The sequence below is a fragment of the Silurus aristotelis genome (assembly GCF_946808225.1).
Source record: "Silurus aristotelis genome assembly, chromosome: 4".
Taxonomy (NCBI): domain Eukaryota; kingdom Metazoa; phylum Chordata; class Actinopteri; order Siluriformes; family Siluridae; genus Silurus; species Silurus aristotelis.
The window spans coordinates 16,008,316-16,025,294 of record NC_139577.1 but is presented as its reverse complement, the minus strand read 5'-3'; the positions used below and the strand labels follow the sequence as shown (position 1 = coordinate 16,025,294).

The following is a 16,979-nucleotide window of genomic DNA, read 5'->3' as shown; positions in this document are numbered from 1 at the left end:
GTGTGCTTACAACCAGCCTGAAACATTTTCTAGTTCGGTGAAAGGACTAATAAAATGGCTCTCGGTTTATTCTGTCATTTTTCAATTTTGTCAGTTGTCTCACCAAAAGTGAAAATCCACAAGATCACCTTAAAACATATGAGTGGCACAAGTTTAAAAATAGAATTTAGTAGGTTGAATCACTAATTTTATTTAAATTAATTAAATAAAAGTCTGATAGGTTTTTGTAAAGATAAAAAAAATTAGAATGATTTTGGTAAAAAGATTTTTGTGGGCTTTAATGCCCTTTTAGTAGCCTTATTGCTCTGTGTAGTTGGCCCTGGTTAATAATTACAAGGGTTTTTGTTTATAGACGACTGTTGAGTCCTTGTCAGTGTGGCTTAATGACACGGCATTTAAGGGCACAAAAGAGGGTGCTTGTGAGCACTGTGGGAAAAAAAATGTGGAAAGGAGTAAAGAATGAGGTTCTGTATTACTTTGTATCTGGAAATTGTATCTGTATCTCTAATGTGGTTAAACATGTTAAATGTAAAAATGTTACAGGATGCATTACAGTGAATATGGACTGGTGTCCTATTCATGATACATTTACAGATTACTGTGAGTCTGCCCAAGATGAAGTAGATGAATGAATGATGAAACAGATCAAATTGAAAGTTAGTTCATAATATTATATATGGTTAAAATAAATACATAATCAAGTACACATGGAAACAAATAACTTTTTTTGTTTCCCTGGTGGTTGGATTATAGAAGATATAAACAGAATTATGGCAGTAATGTGGCATCTAATCATATGAGTCTTACAGATATCCACATTTATATGCAGTTTATTTGTTGGAAACTGTCTGACATGAGAGTTTAAAAAGTCCTTGTTACCAATTTGAGAAAGGTGTGATGTCATGGTGTCCCTTTTCATTTATTTGAATCGTTCTCTGGGTATGAGTGTGCCAAGCTTTTTACTTATTTAATGAAAAGGGTTAATGACGTCTGTGAAGTCTCCAGTCTTCATTACCTTTTAACTACCTACAAGAACAAGCGTTCTGACAGAGCAAGCAGCCTGTCTGACACTGACACAGTGTTTCTACCTTCAGATGGATGCTGCTGAAACACAATAAAGCCTTTGTCTGGATCTTTAGCAATTGGGAGCACTGGGATTAAAATATCAGGTGGCATTTCCTGACTTTGCTTTTGAGAATGTCCACCAACTATGCTGTATCAAATAATACTTTATGTTGTGCTTAGCTTTCTTAGCCTAATAATAGCACTGAGAGCATTGATGTTTAGTTCTGTTAATAGCACTTGCCAGGTCAGAGCCAAATGAGCTACACTTTACAGGGGCTTGTCTAGCTGGTGTTTACGTGCTGGTCAGCCTTGTTATAAAACATTGATTGCATAGCAAGTAACACTGCCTTGCTTTAGGCAATTTGCTTTTTGCTCAGCAAGAATGTGTGTGTGAAACAGAGCACCTTTAGCACTGGGGTAGGGAGAAACTGTAAACATCGGGGCATAAATATCATATTTTCCAGGTAACCATTTGTAAGCAATTTTCAGAAATTATAATTAAAAAAGCCCGATTACTCCGCCAGTAGTTATTTGTAGGTTGTTAAAACGGTAGGAAATCTCCTTGGAATGAAATAGATCTTTTTTCTGCTGAAGTTAATATTCATTGTACCTTGTTATGCTTGGGTGCATTCCACAATTACGATTACAAAAAAACAACAGAGTTTAAAAGAAGCTGTTTTCATATCCTGTGGGTTAAATGTTAAATACTTTTTAATGCTTTAAATCCTCTCTGAGCTGATACAACCAAGTGCTTTTTCCTACAGCTTCTATAATAAGCACAGAGCAATGTTTCTGTGTCCGGGGGATGATCTTTGTTTTCCTTTAATGCAGACAGTATTGCATGTGTTATGAGGGTCTTGTGTATATGTGTGTACCATCTCATGCTTGGCAACGCAGCGGCTGCCGTTGGACTGACAGGCGAACAACACGCATCCAAAGATCAGCTGTCCCTCTTAAACACCTCCTCCGTGTATCCTGTGTTATAACAGGGTTTCTAAACTCTTATCCTGTAAAACCCACTTCCTGGCACATTTTCAAGCTCTTCTAGCTCCCTAGCTCTTCTAACACACCTGACCTAACTCCTGGAGGGCTTAATATGCAGCTGACATGTTTGGTCAAGTGTATCAGGAAACATGAAAGCAGCTAGGAAACATAAAATACCTGAAAAGCAGTGTTGGACTCTTTGTTTAGTACATTTTTGAGAAATATTGTGAATATTATTTTTATTGTGATTTTACAGAATCCAAAACAAACAATAACCACAAAAGTACACACTCTTCATCTATCAGTATATTAGATCAATATATAATGCTATACTGCACAGAATAGGAAAAAGGTTTATGGTATACAAGACAATTTTTTCTGTTGAAAGTAAAAAAAAAAAAAATAATAAAAATCATATCAGAGATGTTATATGTAATTCCTTCCAAGTGTAAGGTTGAGGTAAGTTAGCCAAATTAAAAAAGAGAGGTTTTCTTTCACAATTTTTTTTTTTCTTTTCATAGATACAATCATATCATATTAAACAGGCAACTATATATTATGACTGATACACTGTAATGAATCTGAGCAACTAAGAAGGGTCAGGAAAAAAAAACCTAATTATAAACCTGAGAAAACTGGAAAATATCTGACCAAAATCTCTGATTTTGTGGACAGAACCAAAACAATTGACCCAGGGTACCATCAAATGTATAAAAGATAGATGGATAGAAATCGGTAAGCTTTAAACAGAGAACACAGACAAAAAAATATATGCCTATTGCTGGAAGAATAGATGTACTCAGGTGCAAGTCATTTCTCCTAATTTTTACTTGTCACATGTACATTACGGCACAGTGAAATCCTTTCTTTACAAATCACAGTGATGTCAGAGTGCAAGGTCAGCCATGATACAGCATCCCTGGAGCACAGAGGGTTAAGGTCCTTGCTCAAGGACCCAAGAGTAACAGTTTGGAGATACTGGGGTTTCCGATCAGCTACTCAGATCCTTAACCACTGATCTAACACTTCCATGGAATTCTCTGTAATTTGCTGCCCAATAATGCCCTGTCAAGGTTTCAAGGTTTTCTCTACAGGATTGGGTGTTCTCTTCTTATGTAAAAGTTGTTTATCTGCAAGTTAACAGTGTATATAAAAGGAGGAAAGTTATGTGCCAGCTTTTTTTTTTGTATACTTTGTAAGTCTTCCCACATACTTGTGTGTTACAGATTCAGAAAAGCTTTTCTGTTATCCATGCAGGTATAAGAGTGCATCTACGGAAAACAGATACATTTCACACATGCAACTAAAAAATTAAGAACTAAAGTCTAGATACAAAAACCTTGGTGGCCAGGCTATTGATTTGCATGTATCTTTTCTATACAGTAGATACTTCAACCATGTATGTGGTTCACACAATATAATTTCTTTATATCAGGCTGGTTTATGTAATAAACTCGTGGAGGTCTGCTACTCTCCCATTGAACTGTGACACAAGTAGGTTTATTCTATAGCCCTTATGTAGAAGCATGCAAAATGACTGTTCAGTTAAGTGCAGTCTAGAATTATCAGCATGGACTGGTAATGGGTGGCTGGCTCAGAGTGCAGTGGCCAGAGCTCATTAATGGTGACATTTGTATAAAAAGCCTATGGGTTAGCTTTGGATTGCTGTGCCAGCAACTTAGCTCTTGCATTTCAGTCATGTTTTTTAAGGTGGCATGAGCATGCACTAACTACAGGGCAACGTCTGACCAGTTGCATTTCTGGCATTGGAATCAGTGACAGGATTGTACACTATAGATCTTTAGTGTGTAATACAAGATACACTGAAAAGATTTAACCTATTTTAAATCTTCCGCTTCCTGTTGGCCAGGATTCAAACAACAACCTATTTTTTTTTTTCAGCTGACAATCAATTGTAAATTTTGCGGGTCATGCCTCATATCAAACCTATTTTAAATATGAAAAACAGAAAAGAAAACAGCTCTGTTACATTCTTTATTTCACAAGACACTATTAATAGAACCTTAGAACCCCCAACATATTTATCAGTGAGATTCAAAACGGAAGGTATGGGTGACTCCGGGAAAGAGCTCAAGGGAGGTATTTCTCTCAGCAGGGAAAGCCGTCCTGAGCTAAGCCCCCTGATCCAGTAGCAGGTTCACTGGCAGGGAAAAACAATTAGCTTCTTTCACTCTCAGCTTGAAAGAGCTGAGCTAGAACTGCAACAAACTATAAAGATCTGCAAGGTCCATATTTTGCCTGGAGCGTGGAGCCTGGAGCCTGGAGCCTGGAGAGGCAGCTGCTTCAGTTGCTGTGGTGTTTTGCAATTTGTAAGGACTAGCCACTGTTACAAGTGTCTCCTCTGACCCCTGGCTAATATTAACCATAGCTCATGTTTCATGGAATATCAGTTGCCTTTAAAAATTTTCCAATTAACCCTGTTGCATAGATGCTCTAAAGGATGATTGGAATGCTCCTCCATTGAGAAGCTGGCTTAATCAATTATTTATTAGGTGACGCAATTATCTTTTTAAATGAGACCCATACACAAGTCAAACATGCTTACTATCTCTATAATATTTATGAATGTTTTTTGTTATATGCAATAAATAATGCAGTAATAAATGTGTTAATGATGGTTACTTATTTACTTAATCATATCAGTTCAGGTTTCCAGGTTAACATGGTGTACCTTTTCTATCACAAATAAAGGAACTTACACCTTGAGTGCTCATGTACCTACCTCTGAAAAACTATTTATATTTCACCATTTTGGATTTGATTTACTCAAACCTATCTCTGACTGTGATGGCCAACCTTTTCTGATCAGCTTTTGCAGATTTGCCACATCAGAATGAACTTAACATCCGAGTTGGTGCTCAGTGGAGCATGCGTGATGTAGGGAACTGAAAAGAGAAGAAGCACCAGAGTTAGAGGACGTTTTACTGACCTTCAAGCCTGGTGGGCTGTTTATGTTGGAGCTGCTCACTCCATTTTTCCCTTGTGTGCTGAAATGCTAATAACAGGTTGTGAGTCTGACGGCAGGAAATGTTAATAACCTGTTTGGCTCCTAACACATACTATAGTACATCAGTGTGCTGCCATGGAATGATTTTAACGGGTCTTTAGAGGTTAAGTGTTTGGTTGCTGGACTTTTAATGATGTTTTAGCCTGCAGGCTTTTTGATTAAACCATATTCTGTTTTTCTGTCTTCTTACCTGTCTGTTGGGTAAGTGAGCATTGTTTTCCAAAACCTCAGCAGCTACATTGTTGCCTATGTTTTGAATAGTAAAGGTGAGCCAAGTGTTTATAGAGTTAGCTGTCATAGCTTATTTTTAAATGAGAGGTTGTGTAGACATGATGTACAAATGCTGTTACAGTAGGCTCAGTTTCCTGGAGAAAACCTAATTAAAAATAGATGATAAAATACTGCCATTGTTTGCTGATAGATGTTGGCATTCAAAGTATTAATCAATCAATAGTCCTAGTGCTATTGTGTTTCACCAGTGACCCCTGTGGGACTGTGGAAGGACTATATGTTTAAAGTTAGAATAGCCTAATTACTTATTCGAATTGCCAAAAAGGTATTTTTTGTCATTACTGCTTTACGCCTAAGTACCTTTTAGATTTCAGAGACCTGTTCTGATTGTAGCCCAATTTATTGCTTCATCGATTCATTGATTAGGTTTTGTGTCCTGCTAAGGTCCACTGACTTGCATTCTTAACGAGAGTGGCATTTTTCCTTTTTTAAACTATTTTCAGTATGAGCATTAACAGTCTCACTCAGGTTCATGAACAAGTTTCACTAAATCTCCTGGCTGGTTACAAATGTATGTAACAAGTATTCAATAAATATTAAATGTTGTCCTTATTGAATATTTATAGGTATTCTGATTCTAAACTGGTTGGCCTGTATAAGTCTAAATATATATATATATATATATATATATATATATATATATATATATATATATATATATATATATACTCCCAGACTCCCTTACGAGGGAAATATCAAGGTCTGTGACGTCGGAGTGACGTGGGGCCGCCTTCCCGTAGGCTCACCACCTGCAGGAGGGACCGTAAGGGACGGTGCTGTGTGGTTTGGGCAGCAGTCGAAGGTGGGGGCCTGCTTAGACTGCTGCCCCCGCGACCCGAATTACGGATAAGCGGGAGAAAATGAATGAATAGATGAATATAAATATATATATATAAACAACATGCTGCTTTTTTATTGTCTTTTATTATTTAGCTTGAATATTAGCTGGGAGATTTCCATGTTCCAGGTGATCTATTTGTGTCATATATCAGAGTTTGACCTTTTCCTGGTATTTTCTAAAGGCTTTATTTCATTCTCTTGCCTTATTGTGCAATGCTCTGCAGCTAAAGTATTGCATAATAGGTTAGAATACATAACGCCTGTAGAACCCTTTCATCAAGTGTCAGTAAAAGTAATTACACGTTTCTGTAAACATCTCTCTTACGTGCATTCCTCATACTACTACAACTTCTCCATCTGAGCTGAGATGTGATGAGTATGACACCTAATAATGCCAACACCTGAATTATAAGCTTTATAAAAATAGCTTGCATAATCATATACGACATGGTGACTTCCTCACAGGCGTACTTCGTGCTCAGCATTCAGATACCTGCTGAATTTATTTAGTTAGAATTCAGACTCATATTTCCAAGCTTTCTACTGAATTGTCACGTTCCCGCAGACGGGTAAACATACGATTCTCACATCTGACACAACCATTTAAAATCCTCTGCTTACTGATGGATTGATGTTGTGTCGTAGCACTGGGCCTGTTAGCATTCACTTGCTCCCCACATCTGAAGCAGAAAAAGCAATTGCTTTGCTTGAGGGAGTGTGTTAAGTCTCATAGTTCTGAGAGGCTGTGATTCTGCTGAAATTCCGGCGTTCAGCACCATGGAGAGCTCCATGCATGTCTCTCAGCTGTTCATAATGCAGAGAATGTACACGGTTTCTCCACTGTACCAAGACATTGTTCATTTTGGTAATATTCAAAATGTATCTATTGTACAAACCACCTTAGTTTGAACATTATAGATGAGACAGTTGCTGATTTTTAGAAAAAGTTTAATTTTGAAGTAAATATTTTTCTAAATGCCAATTTGTATAGGTCATAGATATTAAGAATGCGCATAACCACAAACAATGTTTGTTGCTGTTTTTAGTCAAAGAAGCTACAAAGCAGCAAATTCAGAACACAACATCTTTAACATACATCACTCGTTTGCTGCTGACATGGCCTCTCACAATCATCGGGAAAATGAATTGCACTGAGTCACAACTAAGAAATTTTTGTTAGGCAGTTTTTTTTTAGGTTATACTTTACTCACATTCTAATTTTCCATCTTCTATATCCTGTAGTCTTTCAAAGACAGATTAGCATTGAGAATCTGTTGTTCAATAAGGAGTACCTACCATTTCTATTTTTAGTTATTGTTGGAATGGCATTTTTGGAAGGTGTTTTGTCACACTAGTAAAATCTGTTGCTATTTTGTAGTTTGTGTGCTTTCTAAATAATAGCAACCTTCATAGGTTTCATTCATTTTGTTGTGAATCTGCTAGTGGTTGTATCACAGAATTAGCTTTCTCTTTATTTCTTGAACAACACTTGAAGAAATGTACTAGGATTCAAGGATGGGAATTGAAGGCAGAATCTCTGCCTGCACTATTCTGTGTTAGAAAGTTTTGAAATATTGAGACATAAATGGGATGCAGTAAAGCGCCTTATAATCACAAGGCTGTTTATAATAAAAGTCAGACCACTCTCTCTGTTCTTATAATGATTTGAGGCATGTACCATTAAATTACCTGCTCACTGTTTCAAGCTGAAATGCAGCATTTAGCATGATGAAAGACTTATATAAACGCCTGCTGATATAATGCATTTTTTGCATTGTATAGTCTTTATTCAAAGCTGTGCTTTGATATGCTAATGGTGACTTGTGAAGGCCCTTGGTTAGCAGTTCACGCTTAGTGGAGTTGAATTTGAGAGCTAAAGCTTCACAGCTGCTCTGCTTTTCTCAAATGAACACAACTGGTGAAAGTGCTGGCACATGCTCAAAAGCTCAGCTTGCTCTCCCTTCACCTCCTCTTCCGCCTCCATTTTGAATTTACTACTCCCACCCTGGCAGTAACACATCTCTTACTGAACTCTAACCATGCTTGTTTTTTCTTGTCCTCTTTAACCCATTAACATTTACTTGTAATTTGGTTGTTCCTAAAAGTTATTATTCAATAACGACTATGAATTATTCTGAATTTTTATGTGTTCATAAAAAATGACGCATTTTCCATTTTCAAGGATCATTAAAAATAGTTCTGGAACTTCAGATCAACCTTTTGAGTTTAAGAAGTGTTTTACCCACTGGGAGAATAATTAATCGTTTCAGGTCTGTGAGACAGTGGCTTTTGCCTTTCACCTCCACAAAGAGGGTCATGGAAAGAGCTGTCTTAGGCTGCCAGTTGCTCTTGAGTAGTAGCACAAGCATGTACTTTTTTTACGATGTAACCGAAGATAGACAGTGAGTAGTTGTTAAGCCGACTCTGGGGACTAGCCAAGGAAATGTAATGTGCTCTTTAATTACTCGGCCATTGCAGAATCCAATTGTGTTCACTGTCCATCAAGCCTGCTTCCATTCAGCTACCCATTATTTTCCATGTCAGTTATTATAAACAACTGGGTTACTACACAAATGGCCATGCTTCCTCTCTCAAAAGTTATTTTTTTTTATATTCATGTTATCTAAAAAGTATACAGATACAATGGCATTAGTTGATTTCTGATGTAGAATTGGTCCAGTCCAGAAATTATATGTTCAGTGTTCGTGTCTCTGGAGTCTACCTAATCATGACCAGGCAGTTATATAAAAATGAATACATTGAAATAAATAATCAAATACAAATATTACTTATCTATTTTCTCTTTGGAGCAGCATTTTAGCCTATATGTAATCTTAAAAAAAAAAAAACACATTCTGCATCTTTGTAATGCATAATTACTTGTGTATTATCCCTACGTAATTTAAATGCTTGCTCACAGCTATGTTTTAGATTTATACCCAAGCAAAACTTATCCAGTGATGGGTAAAAATATACTGTTAATAAAACACTACAATAAATTATATCTAAAGTCAGTTAATTTACATTTGTAAATGCATTGCTCGTTTGCTTGGCTGAACTGACAATGCCATTTAGTACGTCAATGGCTCTCTCATTCTGCATTATTTGTTGAGAATGACGTGTGTGGTGCTGCCTTAAATTTTTTTTTATCAAAATCAGCTTGTAGATCAGCAGTCTTATGCTGCCATATAAACAGGACACAACCATCATCTTCAGACACAGAAATGCTACTTACCAAGGTATCTACTGGAGCCCAAGTGTAGACAATATCCATACAGTGCTTGAGGACTATTGTGATGTATTTTGTGGCAAATAGTATAGGCATTAGTATTGGGACTTTTCCAGCCATAATGGTTCTTCCCCAAACTGTTACCACAATGTTGGTGGCACACAATTGTATAGGATGTTTTTGGATGTGAACTAGGAGTCCCAAACCTTTTCCAGCATGTATATATAAATATATATTCTTCAAGTCAGTTTTTAACCAGGGGTCCGCAGCGTTACAGCAGGGGGTCTGCTAATTAAAGTTGAATCACAAATAATTTTTAGTAAAAAAAAAAATTCAACACAGGTAAAAACATCAAAGATAAAATATTGAATTTTATTTTTGTAATTATAACTATTACATTAAAGTTCTATTAAAATTAAAGCTATGTAAATATATAATAGTCCACCTGACAACTGTGAACAACTTAAAAAATGGTTATGATGAATACATGTTTTGGAAATATTTGAAAATATATAAAAAAATATACAAACAATGATGCATGCACAACAACATAGTTCCAGTTGTCTTAACATAATTTAACTAGTGTAATATGATTGGTTTCTATTAATAACAGTGGCTTTGTTTGACACATTTTGTATCAGGGGTCCTGCCCTATGTCTCTATTGCCTAAGGGGACCTTGACCTCAAAAAAATGTTGAAGACCAATGATTTACATGGTTTGGAGTGAAAGATCTTAAGTCGCCTATTATAGACCTCTGACCTCAACCCTACTCAACACCTTGGGAATAAATTGTGACGTTGACTGCACCCCAGGCCGCTTCAACCTACATCACTGCCTAACATTGCTAATGCCATTCGGGCTGAATGAGCACAAACCTCCATAAACAAACTTTAGTTGAACACCTCTCCAAAAGAGTGGATGATATTATAACAATAAAGGTGACTAAATTAAAAATGTGATTTTCAGAAAGCACGTTTTAATCTTATGGTCAGGTGTTCCCAAACTTTTGTCCATATAGTGTATATGGCTTTATATATCAGGAGCACAGGCATAGCAAGGAACATAAACTAAATGCCATCTGCTTTATTATGGAAGCACCTATATTTCCAAGTGTTTGCCAAATTTCCAGTTTAATACTGAGTATAATTGCACCTACACAATTCTAAATAGGCTAAGGGTTTTCTAACAGGTTGCTAGCTGTTGAATCAAATTTTAACATGATATATGTAAAACCCTACAGCTTTACAATCACACTGTAAGGAGCTGTGAAATATATAAGTTAAGAGTTAAGGTGAATGGTGTGTGTTTATCCCTGATGAGCAAGCTATGGCTACTGTGGCAAGGAAAAACTTCCTTAGATGTTATGAAGAAGAAACCTTGAAAGGAACCAGACTCAAAAGCGGAACCCATCCTCATTTGGGTGACATCAAGAGTGTGATTATAAATCTAAAAGTCTATAAATCTAATTAAAAGTAAATGCACTAAACGGGATTTAAGACAAATTCAAGAGCGGTGACACTAAGCACGTTGAGATGTGTTTAAGTGTTAAAGTCTCCTGCTTCTTTGTTTCAGAACGTTCAAGTTTTTGGACCGATTGACATAATAAAAAAGTGTTGTTTCAAGCTGTGCTGCTAACGACAATTGATGTTAAAAGTTGTTCTTGGCTTGTCACTGCTCTGACTCTGATGAGATGTTTGTGCTTTAAGAGAGATTGCATCTGTCTTTTGTTATTCCAATTACTTCAGAGTCGGCAAATTTACATTTTGCAGAAGCAGACAACAAACGCTCATCAACTAGTGAAATCCTGGGAAATTGGGTGTCTTTGGGTGAAGTGTGCCTTTTTTAAATCAGCTGACTCATTTTCTAAATATCCATATGGAATATATGGAATCCATTAATTCTGGTTTTCTCTGGTGTAAAATAGATTTTTTTATCCCTGGTTTGCTAATGATTAAAACCTTCTCAAATATTTGTGTACATATAACTATAAAATGCACAAGTTTTTGGCCTTGTTGGAACGTTCTGACACATCGCTTTCAACAGCGACAAAATATAAACTAAGAAATACACCTATTCGTGGAGTCCCCAATGCATAATTAATCATTCATTGTGTTTATTTGTTGTGTTGTAGACAAAGATATGTGCTACCTTGAATAATTGATCATGTTTTGTGGTCGACTGCATGGTGGATGTTTCTTGTCTATGCTGCTAATATCATCAGGATAAAAATGCAGTGTGCTTGTGCACCATTGTGGAACTTTACCGATTCATTGTGCTTGATTAATTCACTATGGCTTCGGGATATTTATCATGAATAAATATTAAAACCTTTCCATCTTTTCCACAATGTAATTTATCCTTGACATTTCACATCCCATTTCACAGAAATAGGATGCTGCCAGAATGATACATAGAGTGCGCAGCTGTTATTATCAGTGGTCAGACTGTGCTGTAGTAACAGTAAGTTAAGACAGTGGGTTTACATTTTCATTGTATTTCTGAAGTTTTCTTATCCAGGTGTATCCAGAGTATCACATTCTTTTTTTGTAAATAAACAATTCTATTTTTATTTATTTTTATTTTTTTTTACACATACCCGTTTTATGAACTTAAAGCAAAAAATAAATTAATCATGTTTTATTGTTTTTGTGTTTAGCTTAAGTAATGTTTTATCAGAAATGTAAAACAGGGACATATTTTCTGATCTTAATTGGCAGTGACTGGGAAGAACGATTCGCAATCAACTTTAATTTCAGTACTCGCATCTTACATTTAAATGTACCAACTGCTGCCACATTGATCTGTTTGGGGGAGTAAATTAATGCTTTTGTCACAGTTGCCACATTTGCTAATAAAACTCAAGTTTTTATTACAGGAAGATCATGACTACAGACTACTAACACATTTTTATTTTGTTTGTTTTGAGAAATGTCTGTTCGCTTTTATTTTTTTTTTAACTTTAGTGTTTCCTATATTTTTTTTACGCAAAGACACTAGTGCAATGGTTATCAGATCAGATTTCAACTGTATAACAAGCCTATTACACAGCCTACTAATTGCACCCGCCTAATTAGTGCTATAACATAATTGGTTAATTAAGACACTCCCCAAATTTGATTGCTAATCATTACTAAATAATTCATCATCTCCATCTCTGATTGTGTCATCACTATTTTTCATACTGTCTCTAGATATTTTTGTGCTCACCGGGTTGGATCTGAAATTAGAAACTATAGCACTTTGTGTAAATTTGTGGATAGATTGTTATAGATTCACCGACCACTTTATTATCCACCTTTATTAAAATATTTCATAGGCAGAGCAACGCAGAAAATGCTGCAGGTACAGTTTGAGAGCTTTAGCTAATGTTCATGTTTATTGTCAAAATTAGGAAAAATGTGATCTTGGGACTTTTGGCTTTGTTGATAGTGCCAGCTGATTTAGCTTTTCTTATGAACTACAAGAACTTTCACACACAATACAGTAGTGTGAGAAAAGTTAAATAAGGTAAGGCAGGGGCTGTCCTCTGATATCTTCTAACAGTAGCATGATCTCTATCAGTGCCTTGTGTTTGAGCACCTTTTTTTCTGTTTCCTCTGTTAAGCTCTCATATCCAGACACCTTATTGTTTACAAATGATTCCTATGCCTAGAAATCCATATCTTTAGAATCTGGGTTTATTTTAGCTGTGTAGCTTTTGTAGTTGTATATATTATATAGTGTTTAATGAGGGCCACGCTTCTTCCAATGCCACAGGCTTCTTGTGTCCTTTTTGCTAGGGAAATTGCTGAATGTGTACTTATCTAACAGTGTGAACAGAAGACCAGGGCAATGTTAGTGGAAATCAGACACCAATGTATGTGCTTAAAGCTTATGTGGGTGCCTTATGTCTCTTCCCAGAAAAGAAACCTATAAGATCAACTCTGCCTTATGGAAAATAAGAATAGCCATTTACCAGTAATCCCACAGGTGGATAAAATAAGTATATATTTTTTGCATGTTTAGGGTTATATTTTGTATGAGGAAGAATAAATCTTGGTACCTGAGCATAGCTCAGTGTCTCAGAGACAGAGAGGCTTATGCTTTTTTTACTTTGTGGATTTGTAAGATCGATGGCTTTCCTCCATATCACATTGTGCAGTAATGGTTTATTAACGACTCTATTAACTGCATAGCTTATCAGGAGCCATGCTAATACTGTATGCAAAAGGAGGGCTTTGAAAGAAATGTAGCATGTGAGAGGGAAGGTCATTAGAGACTATCCATTGCCATACTGGTCATTATTATGTGAAAAACGATAATAATGCATAATTTATTGATTAGCAATGAATTGCCAAACATTGTTTTTTTTTTTTTATGTCTGTTGACTTATTATATCTGGTTTGGTCTTTTGAATCACTGAATGTCATGACATTCTGTTCATTGCATTTGGCATTTAGGTATCAGGCGTTTCTCTACTTTCTTTGAGTTGACCTTTCTTATATGGATATCTTCTATCTTTGACAGCTATTCGGAAGTATTGTATTATAGCCATGGCCTAATTGTAATAAATTTTGGCTCTCTAAAAAGAAGTACAAAAGTTGAGGTATTCTTGAATTTACAAAATTTACTAAATTCTTTGGGATCGCCACTCAGATTAACCTTGGGACCTGCATGTAGTTAACACCATTAGGGTTGCCAGATTTTTCTTGAGTAGAAGTCTAGCTTGTAAGCTCAGTCACCAAACCACTCTTAAAAATGTGGACTGACAATCAAAAAATGTTTTTTAAAGCTTTACTTTGCCGCCAATTGAAAAATTGTATATCAAATGTCAAATGTTATGAGAGAACAGACTTTACTTAAATCTAGGAATGAACCCAAGACCCTGTGAACTGTGAGGCAGTATTGCCATATTAAAGTATTTAATATTGGCCTGAAATGGCACTATCCAAAACATTTCCAGCTGATTTATTGTAATCATGTTGTCAGACTGTAGTGCTGAACTTTTAGCTCTATAGTATTTTTTTTTTCAAACTAACACAAGAATAATCTGCTTAAGTTCAAGTTGAAAATAGTTTGCAACTGAGAAATCCACATTCATAAATTCAGAGTAGTGGTTAGATCAGAACACTGATGTGTCTAATTCTTCACTTTGCTTTTAAATCATCTTTGTATATGTCTCTTTTAATTTTAGCTGCTGTATTTTTTCTGTTATACAGTATAAAGTTCAGTTTTGCCATTACTCAACATTAAATGCTAATAGTACACGGCTCAGTCACTGCGATGTGTGTTATGGAGATGGTGTTACGAATGATCCTGAGCAGAATTGGTTGCAGTGTAGTTGTTGTTGTATATTGTGCTGTACTACAGGCCGTATTGAGCTGTGAGCAGTGGGTTGGGCCTGTGTGACTCAGTATGAGCACTTCTCCCACTCTTGTCAGCGTTGAGAGCGGTTCAGTTCTCTTAGACACTGAGTTTCCAGCTAACTAATGCTATATATTATTATGATGTATATAACACTTTCACATGTGAACTATTTTGGACCAATTATGTACATATATAATTATCATAGCATACAAATAATTTATATCCACTGTAAAAGCTTTTCTAATCACTCTCCACTACATAGTTGAGCCTTTTTAAACTACCAAGAAAAGGAAAAAGGAAAGTATATTTTTACCATTTAGAATGTTCTATGATATACACATACGTATGTAGTATTTAGTAAAATATACAGATTTTGCTTTACTTATTCATTTATTTAACAACTTTGCTAGAAAATTGAGGCAAATTCATTCATTTTCAGTAACTGCATTTGAGTCACAGTGGATCCAGCCTAACCCATAACCAATAAATGCTGGACCTTGCAGGGAACCATGCACACATTCAATCCACCTACTCTAATGTTTCTGGGAGGTGGGTGGAAACCAGAGAACATGGAGGAAACCCACGCATACAAGGGGAGAACATGTACAGAAATTCCAGACATATAGTAACCCAAGTGCAGGATTAATCCTAAAGCTGTGAGGCAATAATGCTATCTGCATTTGTCAAGTTGTTCATGTTACCATAGACACCACAGCTTTTTTCTGACAATTATTTTTGGCCAGTAGAAATGGCTGAATAATTTGTATTATTTTTTTTATTTTTTTATTTGATGCTCTGTTTGACACAACATTGTGAAAATAGTACAAATAAAATGCCTTATGTGCCTGCAGCCATCATCTGTATAGGGTTAAGCACTGCCTTTCTTCATTACTGTGAGCCAATCTTCACTTCTAATCCCATGACTTGATTATCCACTTTAAGATGGCTATGAGCATGCGGTGTTAGACAGAACACATTTTCCTGTCTTAGTTAATACAGCACTAATCAATAGTCAGTAAATGCTCTGACACACTCGCTTATCTAAATAAAAAATGTAAAGGCTTTCGCCGACCAAGAAAAGCTAATAAACCCAATGTGCTTATAGTGTCTTAAAGAATTCTGTGGAAGAAATTAATAAATATCAACCGCATCTACACTCGAAACTCATCCTGACCAAAAATAACACAATGATCCTTAAAAACTATTTTTTTTTTCATGACAAGTTCATTCTCAATAGCACAACCCGGCTCTCATTATGAGGATTGCAAAAACTTCATAGAAACATGCAGAGCGTAAGAATCAATTCTCATAAAAAACATGCTGGACCAACGCCACCCTCATAAGAGCAGTCCAACGTACATTGCCTGTCGCTTAGCAACAGAGACATGGTTGGTAGACTGTAGGTGTGTGCATGAAAAATGTGTGGAAGAGAAAAAGGAAAAGAAGGAGGGACTGAATGAAACAGAGACAGGCAAGAGCAAGACATGAAGAGCTTGTTTATAGCTCAAAATTTCATGATTATGAAATGCTTGTAATTAGATGCTGAACACTTACCTAATTACCAACACCTGTTTAACAGCAAACAAATAAGACACATTAATCAATGTTATAACAACTGTCACAGGAGAAAAAACTGCGGGTGCAGGAAAGCTAATTCTCACTGATTTTACACAAGTATAGCAACAGCATAGAAAAGCAGGAAATGAGTAATTACAATCATACATCAATGATGTAATTGTCTTGTAACATACATAATCAGTATTCACTTGCATGTAACTCAAAAGCAAGTCACCTTTATAGACAAACTGACCTATTTAATTAACCAATCACTCTTACAAAGAACAAGTAGTTAAATATCTATGCTGAAGCAACCATTTACTCTGACCTTCATTTTTAATGAAGTAACTTCACCCTAAGGACCTCCAATGAACTGTGACTCATCTTAGAACAGACATCTGGCAAGCTTAATGAGTGATTTTCAATACAGATTTTTAAGGGGAAAAACAAGATCATCCTACATTCTTAATGATAACGCTTTGACAAGAAAAACAGGCAGGTGCTCTTCACCAATTGGCATGCAACGACGAGCCCATCCCACACTACAGTGTCGCTTAGGACTAGATTGGAGGCTATGTAACAGGTTCACCTAACCAGGTAACAAGATCCCAGAATACTGTCACTGTATTTTTAGAAGC

General features: G+C 36.0%; 1 protein-coding gene across 19 annotated transcripts in view; it reads left to right on the top strand.

The window, feature by feature from the left end:
* The window catches only part of kcnma1a (potassium large conductance calcium-activated channel, subfamily M, alpha member 1a), a 150,730-nt gene that overhangs the window by 1,828 nt on the left and 131,923 nt on the right, over positions 1 to 16,979 (top strand). The gene's annotated exons all lie outside the window — the stretch shown is intronic.